Source organism: Aethalodelphis obliquidens, unplaced genomic scaffold, assembly GCF_003676395.1.
Source record: "Aethalodelphis obliquidens isolate GAN/ISIS:26980383/991018 unplaced genomic scaffold, ASM367639v1 scaffold8, whole genome shotgun sequence".
Lineage (NCBI taxonomy): Eukaryota > Metazoa > Chordata > Mammalia > Artiodactyla > Delphinidae > Aethalodelphis > Aethalodelphis obliquidens.
In genome coordinates, this window is record NW_020837952.1 from 4,983,664 (window position 1) to 4,999,858 (window position 16,195).

Here is a 16,195-nt window from a genome sequence, read left to right on the forward strand (position 1 = left end):
GGATCTTAGTTCCTTGACCAGGGATCAAACCAGCGCCCCTACAGTGAAAGCATGGAGCCTTAACCACTGGACCACCAGCAAAGTCCTGTTCTCTTATCCTTTTATGTATGCAAGTCTTGTCTCCCCAATGAGAGTTTAAGCTTATTAAGGGAAGGAACTACATTTCTATTTCTCTTCCATTTCCCATAGTGTCTATGTATTCATTTAATATACATTTACTGAGTTCCCAAGTGCCTGAACTGGGGTTCAGGTACTGGGGATACAAAAATGAAATATATATATATATATATGTATATCTCCTTTTCACTAGTGGAGCTAGTAATGGACTCACGGTTTGATAACTGCCTACAGAAGTGTTGAGCATATAATGGTTCCTCAATAGAGGTTTGATGGATTGATGAACCATGCTGCTTTTCAACTAGGCATTCAATGAATGAATGAATGAATGAAATAACTGGATGACAATCCCCTGATGCAGCTGTTCCAGGTGTACTCCTACTATATGAACCTAGTTCTAGCAGACGCAAAGGTGTGAGACTTGTTTGAGGGGAGAAATGCTCTTTAGAGTCATCAAAACAGAGAGCCTACTGTCTTTTCAAGGCAGTGTTCACTCCTTCCCTTAAGGCCTAGTGATTAAACCACAAAACATTTTACAGGCATTGGTGAATACCTTTTGCCAATTTGTGTCATTCAGGTTGTGAGTTATGAGAACTGTCCATTCATCATGGTAAAAAACAGCTATTATTGAATACTTACTATGTGCTGGATGTTTTGCTGATTTCTTTACATGAATTATCTAAATCCTAACAACAACCCTATGAAGTCGGTATGATTATTGTCCCACTTTACAGAAGAGGAAACTCAGGCACAGCTAGGAAGCAGGAAAGACAGGACTTGAATCCAGGAAGTCTGATTCCACACTGTGCTGGCTACACAATGAATTGGGAGAGTGGAGAGCTGAGTTCTTGAGCCAGCCCTGCTATTTGCTTGCTGTGTGACCTGCAGAAATCCTCTCAACTCTCTGGTCCTCGGCCCCTTCTGATCACCAGTCTTAAAGCCTCTTCTTTTGAATTCAAGTCCTCTGGTCTTTCTACCACCCTCAATTGCCTAAATCTGGTGGTAATTTCCTGAATCTCATCTTTCATCTCCTTGTATCTCCTCTGATGCAATAGTATCAGAGGCAGCTTGTGATACTGTGTCATTCATAAGAGGAGTATCCTTTTTGAGAAGTTATATATGAAGACCTTAATGGCTTCGTGAATGTCTTGGCTGATGGGAAGTATGGAGAGATCTGCAGAAGGACCCCTGAACCCAATTTCTTCCTGTGACTCCATCCCTCAACTCCTAGTTAAATAAAAATATTTCCTAGTATACAGGATGCTTGTTATCATGGGTCCATTCAGAGCTCATAGCTCATAGCGGGATCTCCTCCTCGCGAGCTGGGTGACTTGCTCTCTGGGCAGGACCGGCTCTCCGCGTCCCTCCACCACCTGACCCCGCCGGCTCTCGCCTCCTCCCTTGCCATCCCCGGGCCCTTTCTTCCACATCCACTCCTCCTAGCTCCCCCTCGATAATCTCCTGACATCTCTTCAAATCCAATTATCGAATTAATTGACGTGCTAACCGAGAGGCAAACAGAAAGGGGCGGCAAACACCGGGCGTTTGAGGTTTATCCTCCGGCCTCCACAGGCCCCGGCCGGGCGAGATTTACTGGGCCTCGAACACGGCGACAGTTCAAAGCTTTGATTAATCATGTGTTTCTCCCGGCCCCATAATTTAGTTGCTCTTTTTCCCTCCCAGACTTTTTTTTTTTTATCAGTGTAAACAGAGACGTAGTCCTCATCAGCTTCAATTACAAATATTAAGCCCCCGGACAGCAATTTGACAGAGAGGGGCCAGCCCCCACTCCGTCCCGCCCCCCTAAATCATCCCCGAATTAACATCACAATCGGCGGCTGGCGCGCGTTCAGATTTAAATGGTGGCATATTGTTCGCGGATGGTCTAGTTCAGACCAGCGGGTTCGCAGCTCCAGGCGGCAGCCCCCGCCTCTCACTCCGCCGCTCCCCTCCTGCCTCCGGGGTGTTTGTGACTCAGGAACCGCGGGAGGCTCCGGCGCCCTGTCTCCAGCAGCTGAGGCTGCAGGCGGGGGTGCGCCGGCGTGTGGGGCAAGCCGGCTGGTGAGAGGGGTAGGGTGTGGGGTGGTGCGAGTCAGGCACGGGGAGAGGAGCTACAAACGTGGGGTGGCGGGGAGAAGGGCAGAGGCTGGTGAGTTTGGCATGGGGCGGGGGGAGAACTGGGTTTATGCAAATGAGATGCAAATGAAGGCGCGGAAGCTGCGGGTTTGGGAATGCCACGATATAGCCCCTATATGGCCGCCTTGACCCTTCGCAGGGTCTGCAGGGCACCCTTGGGTCGTGGTGGAGTGGCCAGGAGGTAGGGAAATCTCTTGCTCTTTGAGGCTTGCGGTATGAAAGAAGAACTTGGGGCAAGATTTCTCCGTTTCCTGAGCATGTTAGAGAAAATTGGTCTTAAACTACAGCCGGGAGGCTTGAAGATAGGCCTCAGAAAGGACTTCCTTAGTGGGAAGACCAAGCGTGAGGCTGGAATACCTCCTGGAGATTTTTTGGATTAGAAGACCTTCGAAGCACCAGATTTCTCTGAAGGCGTTTTGGGGAAACGATATGATACCTCTTTGGCTCTGTACCACTGTGGAGGAGAAAAGGGAGAGTCATTTCCTTGACCCCATTAATCCTTTAAGAATGAAGGAGCTCAGGAAGAAAAATGACAATTCAAGAGTGTAGGTTTCCAGATATTTTCATATCCACCTGTCTCTCCGGTGTTGCCCACATCGATTTCCAAGACCTCATTTCTGCCTAGCAACATCACAACCAATCAAGATGCAATTAGGCTTGGCAGCTCGGCTCATCCTTAACTAGGATTGGCTGCTCACAGTATGCGCATCCCAAGTTTTCATTGGCTGACGGCCACCTGTATGGAAATAAGAATTACAAGGGACTCAGCCGCTTCTCTGCGACGTGGACCTGTGGCTTAATGCACTGAAACTTGCAAGCTCAGAGCCGGAACTCCTGGGCTTCTTCCCCCAAAGAGATATCTCAGACTTTTCCGTCGGCGCCTCTGCCTGAGGCCTAGTCTGAAAGAAATTCGACGAAATAACGCATAAAATAAGGCGAATTTGTATGCTTTTTGCGTCTGCTTTGCCTTCTCTCGGTTCAATGTCAAGATTTTGCCTCTTCCGTCCAATGCCACGACAGTTCTTGCCCCTTTCTCTCTTCCACGTCCATCTAAGGGGCGGCTTCTCTCCGTGTGGAGTCCCTCAGTCCCTGCTTCCTGTTGCCTCAAATTCTCCCTTTGGGCTCAGCTCCTCCAAATTCCCAGTTGCCCCCTTCCTCCCATTCAGGATCCAGGCATCTCACGCAACGATCTAAAGCCCAGTTTAGGAGGGAGTTAGAGGAGTGGAGTACTGTCCCCCCCCCCCCAAAAATAACCACCCTCCATCCTCACTCCCCATCCATTTTCTCCGAGGGAGCCGAGTTTGACAGCGAATTCATTCCGAGCGGGGAGGGTGATTTATTCTTCAAATATACCGACAAGTGCGGGCATGATGGAGCCCATTAAAATGTTGGGAGATTGTTTTTATGATTGAAGTCTGTATTACTCCAACCATAAAGAAAGAGAGCAAGGAGTCATTAGCATTTTCATGATGGTGTATTTCTGCTTGTCTCCCCGCCATCACTCATCTTTACTGCCCGTCCCTTTGCTCTCGCTCTGCTACAACAAGGAGAGACTGCAGCCTGAGTTGGGGTTGGGGGTGGGGGAAGGTGGGGGGCCAGAGATCCCCCGCCGCTCTGCCCTTCACGCCAAATCCTCACCCTCCCTGGGACGCAGATCATGGGGTGGGAGGCCAAACGCAGACGATGATGTGCCTCAGCTTTCTCCTGCCGCAGGCGCTTCCTGCCCTCTGACTGTCCCTGCAGGGGGTCCCGTCCAAATGGTGCTTGGAGATCTGGGCAGACCTGGTTTGGGAAAGGGGGAGTACCCCTTCCTTTCTTTGGCTCTTCCCTTCCTGGCCTACACACCATTGAGAGCTTTCCAGGGTTATCCACATAGGGATAAAGTCAGGAATTCCTGGCTGAGTGCCCTGGGCTGGAGACATTAGAGTAGGAGAGGACAGAGGGAGGAGACCCCAAGTCCCTGGGTTTGGAGGCTGTGTTGGGAGGAAGTTGGGAGCCTGGACCTTTGACCTCTGTCTCTGCTACTCCCTCCTTAGAGTTTAAGCCTCCTGTGACCACCCCAATTCCCCTACTCCTGCTCTCCTAATTCCTTAAGTCCTTGATTCTTTCTACCCAATCATTTATAAGACTCCAGTACTCCAAGGAACAATTTCATAACCTCCATGAAAATAATGGAGCTCAAAATAATCATTGCCAAGGAAGGAGTTCAGAGAAAGTTGGTTATGGGTGAAACAGTGTCTCTAGGTGTCCAAGGATTGTTAGAATCACCTGTCCTGACCCTTGGCTTTGGATAAGTCTCTTAACATAAAGAAACATTCATTCCAGGTTGGACACAACCTGCCTGCATATCCTGTTGACCCAAATTGTGTGGTGGTGCTTGAGTGAGAGTTGGTTGGGATAAAGTCTAGTTAAAGGGTGGTGGGAAAATGGAAGTGTTAGCTCACAAGACATTAACAGTGATAGTAACGATTAGTGGACCACTTTCCCGTTGGTCCAGTGCTTTCTCATGGATGTCTCACAACAACCTGAAAGGTAGGTTTTATGACTGCCATTTCACAGATGAGGAAACCAAGGATCAGGTGACTGTGTGTGGGGTACTCAAGATCACTTAGCTAGTGAACAGGAGAACCAAGATCTGAACCCTGGGCTGTCTTCATTAACTGATACTGCCTGAGAAGGTGTTCAAGGTCTCTAAAGTGGAAGCCAAGATGACTGATTGCCCCATATACGTCATCTGAGTTCATAAGAAGGTGGAGAAGACATTCTAGTGAGTGTTAAATATTTTGGGAGAAATTTTAGTGGGAATATTCTTCCCTCGGCCACCACAGCTGGGTAGTTGGGTAGTAGTTAGCATTGCTGGGATTAACCCTTCTCTCATTCAGGGAACATTTATTGAGCACCTGCTATGTGTGATCTTCTGACTGACCACACCCTCCCCTTCCACAGGCCTCCTCCCCCTTTTGAGATGGGTATAATAGGGCTCTGGGGTCCTGGGCAGAGGTAGAGCCCCAGGCAGCTGGACAGAGATGGAGCAAAGGGGGGGGTGCGGAGGTGAGAGCCCCCCTACAGCCTGCACAGTGCCCAGAGGCGGCTGCAGCAGCAGCCCCAGATTTACAGCTGTCCTGGCTCTGATGCCATAAAAGCAAACGATCCTTCTCTGTACTAATTTCTGTGTAATTAGATCTCTCCTGGCATGGAAAGTGGCGAGTGGGGGTGGCCAGAAGGGGAGGGGTGCCAAGAACTCTTCACAGAGGTGGGAGGAGGGACTGTGGGACACACATGGCTTCATGTGGCACAGGGATGGGCTCAGGGATCTGCATGCACTGTGACAAAGATGGAAAATGCAATCATGCACACGTGGAAGGCAAGGAGGCAGATGAGTCCTGATGTGACAACACCCTTGTGCCTGGGATAGGGACAAAGCTGGGATCCTGCACAAAGATCCTGAAGCCAGAAGAATAACTCCTGGGTAGTCTGTGTACACACAGGAGGAACTGAAATCCTCGGAGGAGCTGCACACAGACTTCCCCACATGCAGCTAGATACTAAAATCTCACAGAGAGGCCTGAACAGTAAAAAATTTGTGCAGACACATCACATTTACAAAACAATATACACACGCATTTACCTGCAGGAAAGCAGATACACACTTCTCTTAAATGCAAAACTTATAGCATCTGCATTAAATAGGAACTCAACAAATGTCTGTTTCCTCCTCCACCCCCATCCACTGCTTGCCCACCTATTAGAGGCAGAAAACTAAAAGATGCAAAAAGCCTTTTGTTTTAAAAGCGAGACTCTCTTTAAGATACTTGAAGATGGATCCTGTCAAGCCAAGAAAGAAAGAAAAAAAAGAATTAGAGGAATGTGGGGATGGCTAAAGAGGGAGCAATCCTGGAATCTTCCCTTTCCTCGGGAAGAACAAAGTCTCAAACCGGAAAAACATATAGTTGTTATTATTACTATCCCCCCATCCCACCCCATGGTGACAAACAATGGCCATGGGTATGGCAGTAATGTCGTTCGGAACAGCACTTCTACCGAGCTAAGTATTCATTATGCACTGCAGTGTATTTGTGGAGGGACCTCAAAGGGCCTCTTATCCAATCTCCCTCTGCAGCCCAGATTTCTTTCACAGTAAGCCTGCCAGGGCATCAGCCAGCTTCTGCTTCAATACTTCTGCTGAAAAGGAGCTCTTTACTTCATAAGCAGTTTGCCCCTGTCACTGGACTGCTGTAATGGTTAGACTGTTCTGTGGTAGAATTGAAATCCGTCTTCTTTTAAATTTCAGAATACACTATTTCTAACTGCCTGTTATTTCGAGTTATTCTAATGTTTTAAGACCAGTTCAATCAAAGCGTTAATCATCCCCCCCACCACAGCAATAACAATTAGAAACCCATTGGAAAATCAGGAGATTCTGATCTCCACAGATGACTGTCATGTACTTATCTTAAGCCCTTGTTCTAGTGGGTAATTCCTGATTAACCTGAGTAATGAAAATGTATCACAATAAAGAAAGATTTGTCATGCCTTGTTATCACTTCATAAGGCTGTCCTTCTAGATACCTGCCATAACATCAGGATATTTCTATCCCAATAAAACATGATCATGATGTGCTTGGCTAATAAAAAGGAAAAAAGACACGCATTAAAAATATGTTTAAAATGATTTGCATGAGTGATGTAAATATAAACCACCACCATCATCATTGTCAACATCATCCTCAGTTTATTTGCCTTTTGAAATCCCTGCCCGACCTTGTGGGTCGAGGTAAAGGAAGAGAGAGGCAGAAAATTAGCATCTATTAAATGCTTCCCATGGCCAGGCACTGTGCTAAACACTAACAATAACCCTGTAAGATAGGTATTCTTATGACCTTACAGGTGAGGGAATGGGGCTCAAAGAAGTTAAGTACCTTGCCTGAGGTCAGACTGCTAGTACAGGGGATCAGGATTGTAACCCAGGTAAGTCTGCTTCCAAAGCCCACACTTTCCCCCCTAAACTCGGACAGGTTAATTTTACTTTGATGCAAGCAGAGCCTCACTGAGTGGATTTATACACTGACTTGACGTTGGTGAGGAGTATGTTGGGCTCAAAGACCTCACCCCTTCCCAGTCTGGACTCCCTGCAGGGGAGCCAGGGGTTCAGAGGCTGGCTGATAATTATGGGTGGTGCTACAGGCACCGTCACTGCTGTACAGTGACATGCTCACAAAACTCACTGTCACATTTAACCCACGCTGGGACTCAACAGAGGCTGGCTGTTCCTTCCCTTCTCCCAGTCGGTGGAGTGTGCAGCCAGCAGGGGTCGCCAGCACACCAGGAATTACCACTTGCTGGGCCAGTCTCCTTCTGCCCTAACAGGACAGAATATTCCTCCTCCTCTGCTCTTCTCCTAAAATCTCTCTCTGATCCCTCCCCTTTCCTGCTTTCCCTTTCTAGCCCCCCTCCCCTTCCCCAGGCCTTGTAGCTTCTTATCCATGAGCTGGATAGTTGCCCCTTAGGCAGCACCTAAACTGCCCAATCCCAGCCTAGACCAGGGACCAGGGATTCAGGCTGTCATCCTGCTTTAGTGATGCCAGGGAGCTGGTAAGGAGCTTGGAGTGCCCAACCTTCTGGTTCATCCTTGGCCAATTAAGCTTCTCCCTCCTCTCAGTGCCTTCCCAACATCCTGTCATGACCGTTCTTTTATTGTCCCAATGTTCGTGTAAGAATGTGTTGCAAACATCCTCAGACTCCCAGGGTCCTTTAGCTCCCTCATCTTGGGAGAACCTAAGAATGAAGGAGGAGGCAAATCTCTGGTGGAGTGGGTGATCTGCGGCCTGTGGTTTTTTGATGAGAAACCACGATTTGGGGCGTACAGTGGAGGGACCCATGTACCCTGGCTCACAACAGAAAGAAGGGCCAGGTGTCTGCTCCCTGCAGGGAAGCTGTGGCTGCCTTCTGGGAGTGACATCTCTCTGATCTTTTCTGCCTCTCCCCTCCCCTGGTGTAGCAGCAGCGCCCCAGCTTTTCCATGCCCCCTTCTCTCTGCAGCCCCCTCCCCGCAACTTCTGGAGCCCAGTGATTGGCGGCTGCCTGCTGCAGGGCCGGCTGGGTTTATGGCTTTGTGGCCGCTGGGGAGAAAGCGAGGCCAGAGACCGAAAATGGAAACCCACCAAGAAATTGAGAATGATGAAAGAGTAAAAGAGAGGGGGACCAAGACAGAGGTAGAAGGACCTCGAGAATAACAGATACCCCAAATCAACATGATGAGAGGGACTAAAGCAGAGATGGACCCAAAGAAAATTATAGAGATGCTGATAAAAGAGGGGGAAAATGTAAGAAGGATGGGGTGAAAAGGAAAAGAAAAGCAGACAGGAAAACAGTCAGATAAGTCCTGAGAGTAGGGATGTGCAGGGCTTTCCAGGGGGATAGGAATTGCTGGTAATATGTAGAGGGTGGGGTAGACTTCTAGGGACTCCCAGAAATTCTGATACAGAAGAGGCCAGAAGATCTTGCAGTTCTCCTCACACCTGTGCTCCCATTCATCCATTTTAGCCTTTTCCATGTTCACACCCTCCTGAAATTTTAGAGGTTATTACAAAAATGTCCTCCTTAAGAATGATCCATGATCTAGTGTGGAAGGATCTTGTCCCATTTTCCATGAAATGAATGGGAAAACTGAGGTCTGGGATTTGGGAGGGATTTTAACATTAGAGCTACATTTTTTTTGTTTTAAGATTTTTTTGATGTGGACCATTTTTTTAAAATCTTTATTTAATTTGTTACAATATTGCTTCTGTTTTATGTTTTGGTTTTTTGGCCATGAGGCATCTTAGCTCCCCAAACAGGGATCAAACCTGCACCCCCTGAGCTGGAAGGCGAAGTCTTAACCACTGGACTGCCAGGGAAGTCCCTAGAGCTACACTTTGTTGCACATGAATTAACTTGCAAGGTTGTTGGCTCTCTGTCATGGCATCTTGATTGGCGCATACCACATTTACCTTATGTTATAGTAATTTCTCTGTATATCCTTTGTGCTAATATATAAATAGGCTCTTTAATAGCAAGATCTGTGTCTGCCCTTCTTTGTGGCACCCATAGTGCCTTGTTCTTGTTTATTAAGTGAACCAATTAATGGCCACTAGAGATGTATAAGCAGAGGTTGGATGAATAGCAACTAGGGGTGGAGTCCAGGGAATTGCTGCACTGAATGAGAAGTTGGAGATATATCTCTAAGCACCTTTTTGGTTTTGAGGTTCTATCAGGCCATGTATAAGAACCTGAGTTTGCTGTTTCTTTTCCCAGTTCTCCAGATATGCAGGGGTAAGGCAGACACAAAGTGGGAAACCCCAAATTCCAAAGTAACTACTGTGGGTGGAGCTCTGTACAAGGCATTTTACACATCTGATCTCATATAATCATCACATTAACTGTTCCGGGTAGGCGTTATCCACATTTTGCAGATGAGAGCTCAGAGAGGTGAGGTGTTTTGCTCCAGGTCACATGGTTAGGAACTACGACAAATTAAGTCTAGAGGTCTCTAAAGCCTGGTGATTGCCACAACACCGTGTTTCTACCAGTTTGAGAGATTTCCAAGCTTTCAGAAAGGCAAAGAAGGAGTTGAGAAATGGGGAAAACAGGGAGAAGACATGGCTTCTAAATGTAGGGTTGGGAGAGAGATTCGGAACTCTAAGCTGGGAAAAAAAGTACACTTTTATGAGAGTTAGAACAGGATGTTTCTGCTCTTACCTGATTATCAACAGACCTGGAGAAAGAGGGACAGGGACAGAGATACCCAGAGGTCGGGTATCGAGCACTGGAATCTCTTGCCATAGGTTCTGGCGTTGGGAGCTTGAGACATACGGGTGCCTATAGAATGCAGTCTTGGGAATTCCAGGCATTTCTCTGTCTGCTAGGAGGGTTGTTGGGAGTCTAGGGATGTCCAAGTTGTGGGTGTCCTATTCAGTGTTAGTGCTGTGCAGTAGAAGTTCTTTTTTTTTTTTAATAGAAGAATGTCTTTTTATTTATTTTTTTATTTATTTTTATTTATTTATTTTGGCTGCGTCGGGTCTTTTAAATTTTTTTTTTTATTTTTATTGGGCCATAGGGGATGGGTTGGGACATATCTCTGTAAGTTATGCCCTCCTAGGGAAATGTCCATTCTCATTTTCCTGCGATAGCTTTCGGAGGTTTTCCTTTTTCTTGGAGCTGTTGCTCTTGCTGGCAGCAGCCTCTTCAGGTCCACTGCTGAGAGGCTCCTCCTTGGAAGAGAATTTCCTCTTTTTCTTGGGGACCCTCTTGTTTCCTGACTCTTCAGGGTCACTATCTGGTTCCTCTTTGGGGAAAGATTTCTTCCTCTTGGTAAGACTTCCACTGCCAGCTGTCTCTTCAAGATCACTACTAACCAGCTCCTCCTTGGGAAAAGATTTCTTCTTTTTGGGTTTGGAGGAGACGGATGGGCCTTCCATTCCATTCTCCTGAGGAGCCTCCTGGGGCTTCTGCTTTTGCTTCTTTTTGGGTCTTGCACTTGTCTCCTCACATTCCTCCGGGGTCCTACTGCTGTTTTCTGAAGACGCCAGGGCAATCGCAGCCAGCCTTTTCTTTTCCTTCTTCAAGCGTTTCTTCTCCTGTTTCTCCGGCTTCCTAGTAATCTCAGCAGCTGCTTCCTCTGCCCGAACGATTGCCTCCTTCATGACATCCAGATTCTTTCGTGGAATCTCTCCAGTCTCATAGGACAGCCGCTCCTCAACTTGTTCTCGAAGCTTCTCCCCAAATACACTGGTAGGTACCTCAGAGAAGCAATCGATTCGTGAGGCAATACTGCATGTGTTTGCCAGGTATCGGGAGATGCGGCCTCTGTTCTGGGCAGCCGCTCGGCCAATGAAGGTAGAGTGGAAAATGAGTCCGTATTTTGGGGTGTTACCCCTTGTCTTCAGGGCTCTGGAAAGTTGGTCCCTGTGCTGGGCCCATTGAATCACTCAGACACCAGGACTGGCCAGCACTGCGTCGGGTCTTAGTTGCGGCATGCGGGATCTTTATTGTTGCGGCGCGCGGGCTTCTCTCTAGTTGTGGCGTGAGGGCCCCAGAGCTCATGGGCTCTCTAGTTGAGGCGCTCAGGCTCAGTAGTGGTGGTGCGTGGGCTTAGTTGCCTTGCAGCATGCGGGATCTTCGTTCCCTGACCAGGGATCGAACCTGCGTCCACTGCATTAGAAGGCGGATTCTTTACCACTGGACCACCACGGAAGTCCCTGTGCAGTAGAAATTTAATATGGGTCATATACATAAAGTCTTCTAGTAGCCACATTTTAAAAAGTAAAAAAGGGGCTTCCCTGGTGGCGCAGTGGTTGAGAGTCCGCCTGCCGATGCAGGGGACACGGGTTCGTGCCCCGGTCCGGGAAGATCCCGCATGCTACGGAGCGGCTGGGCCCGTGAGCCATGGCCGCCAAGCCTGCGCATCTGGAGCCTGTGCTGTGCAACGGGAGAGGGTGAAACTAACTTTAATAATATATTTTATTTAACCCAATGTATCCAAAATACTATATCCCTTCAACATGCAATCAATATAACATTATTTAAAATTCATTTTTCTTTTTGGTGTTAAATCTGAGGTTCGTTATGCAGTTTGCAGTTGACAAATCTCAATCTGTACTAGCCACATTTCTAGTGTTTAGTAGTGGGGAATTCCCTGGTGGTCCAGTGGTTAGGACTCTGCACTTCCACTGTAGAGGACATGTGTTCGATCCCTGGTCAGGGAACTAAGATCCCGAATGCCATGTGGCAAAAAAAAGAAAAAAAAATCAAGTGTTCAGTAGTGGCATGTGGCTGGTGGCCACCATAGTGGAGTGCAGGCTTAGAGCGTGCCTCGAGCCTGCAGGATCTTTGATGTTAGATCCAGACATCTTGGTTCCCACCCTTGATTCTTCTGACACCTTGACATAGGAGTCCTTGTTCTTCTATGAGTATGGAGACATAGTCCCAATTCCCACGGGTCAGAAGAATTGCGTGTCTATTGCAGGGTATCTATTGCAGACTCTGTGAAGTCCAGCTGCACAATAACTTCCACCGGCAACACGCTCCTTAAGCGCCTCTTGCTGAGCTGCCAGTGACCTCCTGGCTGCTAAACCAGCCGTTTCCAGGGATACTTTCCCTGGCTTCTCTGCTACACCTGCCGCCGCTGGCCTTTCTCCTTGACTTATCTGTCCCCAGTTGCTTCCTATCTCTCTGATCGATCCTTCTATCTTCTCAGTGATTCGGCACTCTCCATCCTTCCCTTCCATGTTGATGGTCTCCTGGGTGCTGCCCTTGGTCCTCTTACCTCTCACTCTACATGCAGGGAGACCTGGGTAATCTATCTTCACTTGTATCACCTTTATTTACAAGGATCTTAAGTCTCTATCTTCAGCTCTAAACCCTTCTGAGCTCCGGACTTAAATATCTATCCAATTGTCTACTGGAGTTTTCTCCTTTGAACGATCCCAAAGACATTGGGAATTCAACAAGACAAAACGGCACGAATCATCTTTTCCCTCAATGTATGATTTCTCCATTTGTATTATTAATTTGGTGAATGGCATCACTGGTTATCTGGTCATTGAAACCAGAAACCTGGGATCAACAGGACTCCTTCTGTTCAATTCCCATATCTGATTATCAAGTCCCATTAATTCTGCATCCTGAAGAATTCTGCTTCTTTCCCTCTTGACATTACTTAAGTTCAGTGCTCACTGTTTTTTTTTTTTTTTTTTTTTTTTTTTTTTTGGGGGACCTTGCCATGCGGTTTGCAGGATCTTAGTTCTCTGACCAGGGATTGAACCCGGGCCAGGGAAAGTGCCAAGTCCTAACCATTGGACTGCCAGAGAATTCCCTAGTTCAGGGCTCACTTTCCTGGCCTGGGTTATTACAGTGGGTTCCTAACTGGTTTCTTTGGACTTTCATGGTCCGGCAATAGAGTGTAAGCTTCTTGAGGGCAGGCATTCCTATCTGTTCACGCAGATTCCCAGTGCCTAAGACGGTACCTGGCACATAGTGGGCATTCAGTGAGTATGTGTTGAGGAAATGTATGAGTAAAGGTCTGTCATCCGTCGTTCCAGCCTCACTTCCCACATCGCGTCCAATCCTCATTCGGCAGCCCTGAGTGTTGAGATTTCTGAGTGAATTAGATCTTTGCCGTCTTGTCCCGTCTGCCTGCACACTCTGGGCTCCCGTGTACACACTGTTTAAGACTCAGCCCCCAAATCATCACCCACAGGAAGCTTTGTCTTCCGAGTCTTGGTTAATTAAGTACCTGTTCTCTGTGGTCCCACAGCATACTGTGCATATCTCTAAAGTAGCGCTTACCTTGTTTTCTTCTATTTGTTAGTTTATGTTGACTGTGAGCTCTTTGAGGGCAGGGTTTTTGACTGTTCCATCTCTAGTCCCAGCAATTGACCCATAAAGAACACTCCATAAAGTTTTTTTGAATGAACGCATGAAATCTCTTTTTTTCCTGTAAAGATTTTATTTTTTAATTTTTTAAAATGTAGAGTATTTTGCCATTCTTTTTCTTTTTTTAAATTAGTTTTTATTGGAGTATAGTTGCTTGCATGGAATCTCTGTATCCTAACTGACATCACATCTTGTTCTTTCAGGCCACACAGGGCACTTCAAAGGTACTGGTAATGTTTTTAAAGCTGGTTAGTAAGTCCAATAATGTGCACTTTATTATTCCTTATCCCTTGTATATGGACATATATATCTTCTTTTGTATGTATGGAGTATTTTATTAAAATAACTTAAAAAATTACTTTTGGAGGACTGGTCCTATGTGCCGGTTTCTGTACTGGACTTCAGGGACAAGAGATGTACAAACACAGAACCTACCCTCAAGCTGTTTATAGTCGAGAGAGAAGAAAAACCTGTGAACATGATATAGTGAGTTTTTACAAAGTGCTATGTGTAGTATCACAGAGGATAATGGAGGAAATCACGAAAGGCTTCACGGAGGAGCTATCTTTTGAGCTGAGGCGAAAGCATGTGTTCAGAGGCGTGCAAGAGCAGTGCCTATTTCTGTGGAGCGGTTGTGTAAAACTGGACTCCAGGGTTCCTTAGGGTAGGATGGGGAATGGAAAGGCAAGTTGGTGAAGACCCTGATGGGCACACTGAACGATCTGCACATCGCATTCCTGTAGGTAATAGGCAGCCATTGTGGTTCTGTAAGTGGGGAGTGATGTTTGGATTCATTCATCTCTCACCAAATACTGACACCTGAGTTCCTATCTGCTGCTACTTGGTCTAAGCCCATTCAGGTCCATCACTTTCTGCAAGAATACTGGGAAGCAGAGAGAGAGAGACAATCCCTTACAGGAGGGATACAGTAGGAAGGCTGAGTTGCCAAATACCGCATGGTGAGTAGGAGAAAGAACTCCAGTTGGAACCCAGCTGTCTTCCCTCCCTGCCCATGCAGTCAGTTACTCTCCCCTGAGCTCCCTGTGTTGGGGCCATGCACTGGACCCTGGGGTAGACAAATCGTAAGTGACGAAGAGAAATGTCTCTACATTTCTGGGGAACTCCTAGTCTGAAGGTGCCGACTGCACACTTGAAGACATACGAAGGGCAGAGAAAGGAGGGACTGGAAACTCTAGATACCCAGGTTAAGCGGTCCAATGAGGGACTGGGGGACTTCGTGGAGGAGGGGAGTATGGAACAAGTTTGGGAAAGTGAGGCAGCACTGGGCTGGGGGGAAAGGAAATAGGTGAAAATGACCCATGCAGTTTTGGAGGTGGGAAAGAACAAAACTTATGCTGCAGTCGTCGTAAGTGCTTTTAGTCTGGCAGTGTCTGTGTCAATGGCCTTGTGTGGCTACCCATGTGGCTCCTGCCGGTGTGTGTGTGCGGCTTTGCAGGGGCTGTGGGATGGCAGTAAAGGCCCTGGGTCCCTTTTTCTGTCGCCCTTCCTCCTCTTCTGCACTGGGGGGGGGCACCCTTCTAGAAGCAGGATGTCTGGGTTCCAGGTTCTTCCCTCCCCAACCTCCCCCAGACATAAATCACAAGCGATTTCATTAAATGCACCTCCTGCTGGGGATGTTGGCTCATAATTCCTCTCTGATTAACCCCCACAACCCCGGCAAGTTTACAGGCCAAGAGAGGGAGGGGATAAGGGGGAGGGAAGAAGGAGGGATGGGGGGAATCCCAGGCCGGTGATGGATGCCTCTGTCAGCCCGCTCGTATTTATTAATAGTCTTAATACGGGAAGCAATAAAGGAAGAGAGGGATTCTATTAATTAAATCATTGTTATAATTAACTTTCATTAAAGTAGGATCAATAAAGAGGAGTTGAGAGGGAGAGAGGAGAGATCCATTATCTCTAATTTCCTTGGAAGGGATTCAGGGAACGAGATGGGGTTGCTAGGAGACAGCAACGTGAGGGAAGAAGGAAGGATGTAAGATGTCACCCAGGTGGGGTTGGAAGGGGGGTGGGCAGGAGGGTTTCAGGTGGATGGAGAGAGGGGATGGTGGGGGTGGCCCACCCACAGACCCTGAAGGGAATGGGGGTGGCTGATAAGAGAGCTATTGGAATGGAAACCAGGGGGCTGTAGGCACGGTTAATGCCAGGCATTGCTGAGCACGTGGGTCCTTAATACATGCTTTGTGATGCTGTGTGTGTGTGTCTGCCTAGCCTGTGAAGCTGGTTAGAGTGGATGAATGTGTTTTTGTGATTGTGGAGTCTGTGTGTGCATATGGGTGTGTGAGGATGGCAACAGAGGGAGAGAGGGAGGCAGGGCTGGGAGGAATTCAAATAAGCTCTAGAGGTAGGAGGTTTAGGATATTTTTCACAAAGTGGATACTCAAAGGTGTGCACTCTTCACAGGAGTAATGCCTGTCCTTTGGCTCAAAGTACAGTGAAGGCTGCTTTGGGGAGTGAAGGTCTCAGCGGTGGAAACCTCCCCCCACTCCCAAGGCACTCACCTTGGCCCATC

The 16,195-nt window shown here is 47.6% G+C and overlaps 1 pseudogene; it reads right to left on the minus strand.

Annotated features, from left to right (window-relative positions):
- Positions 1-10,376: 10,376 nt before the first annotated feature.
- On the minus strand, positions 10,377-11,251 carry LOC113621252 (nucleolar protein 56 pseudogene; annotated as a pseudogene).
- Between the last annotated feature and the right edge of the window lie 4,944 nt (positions 11,252-16,195).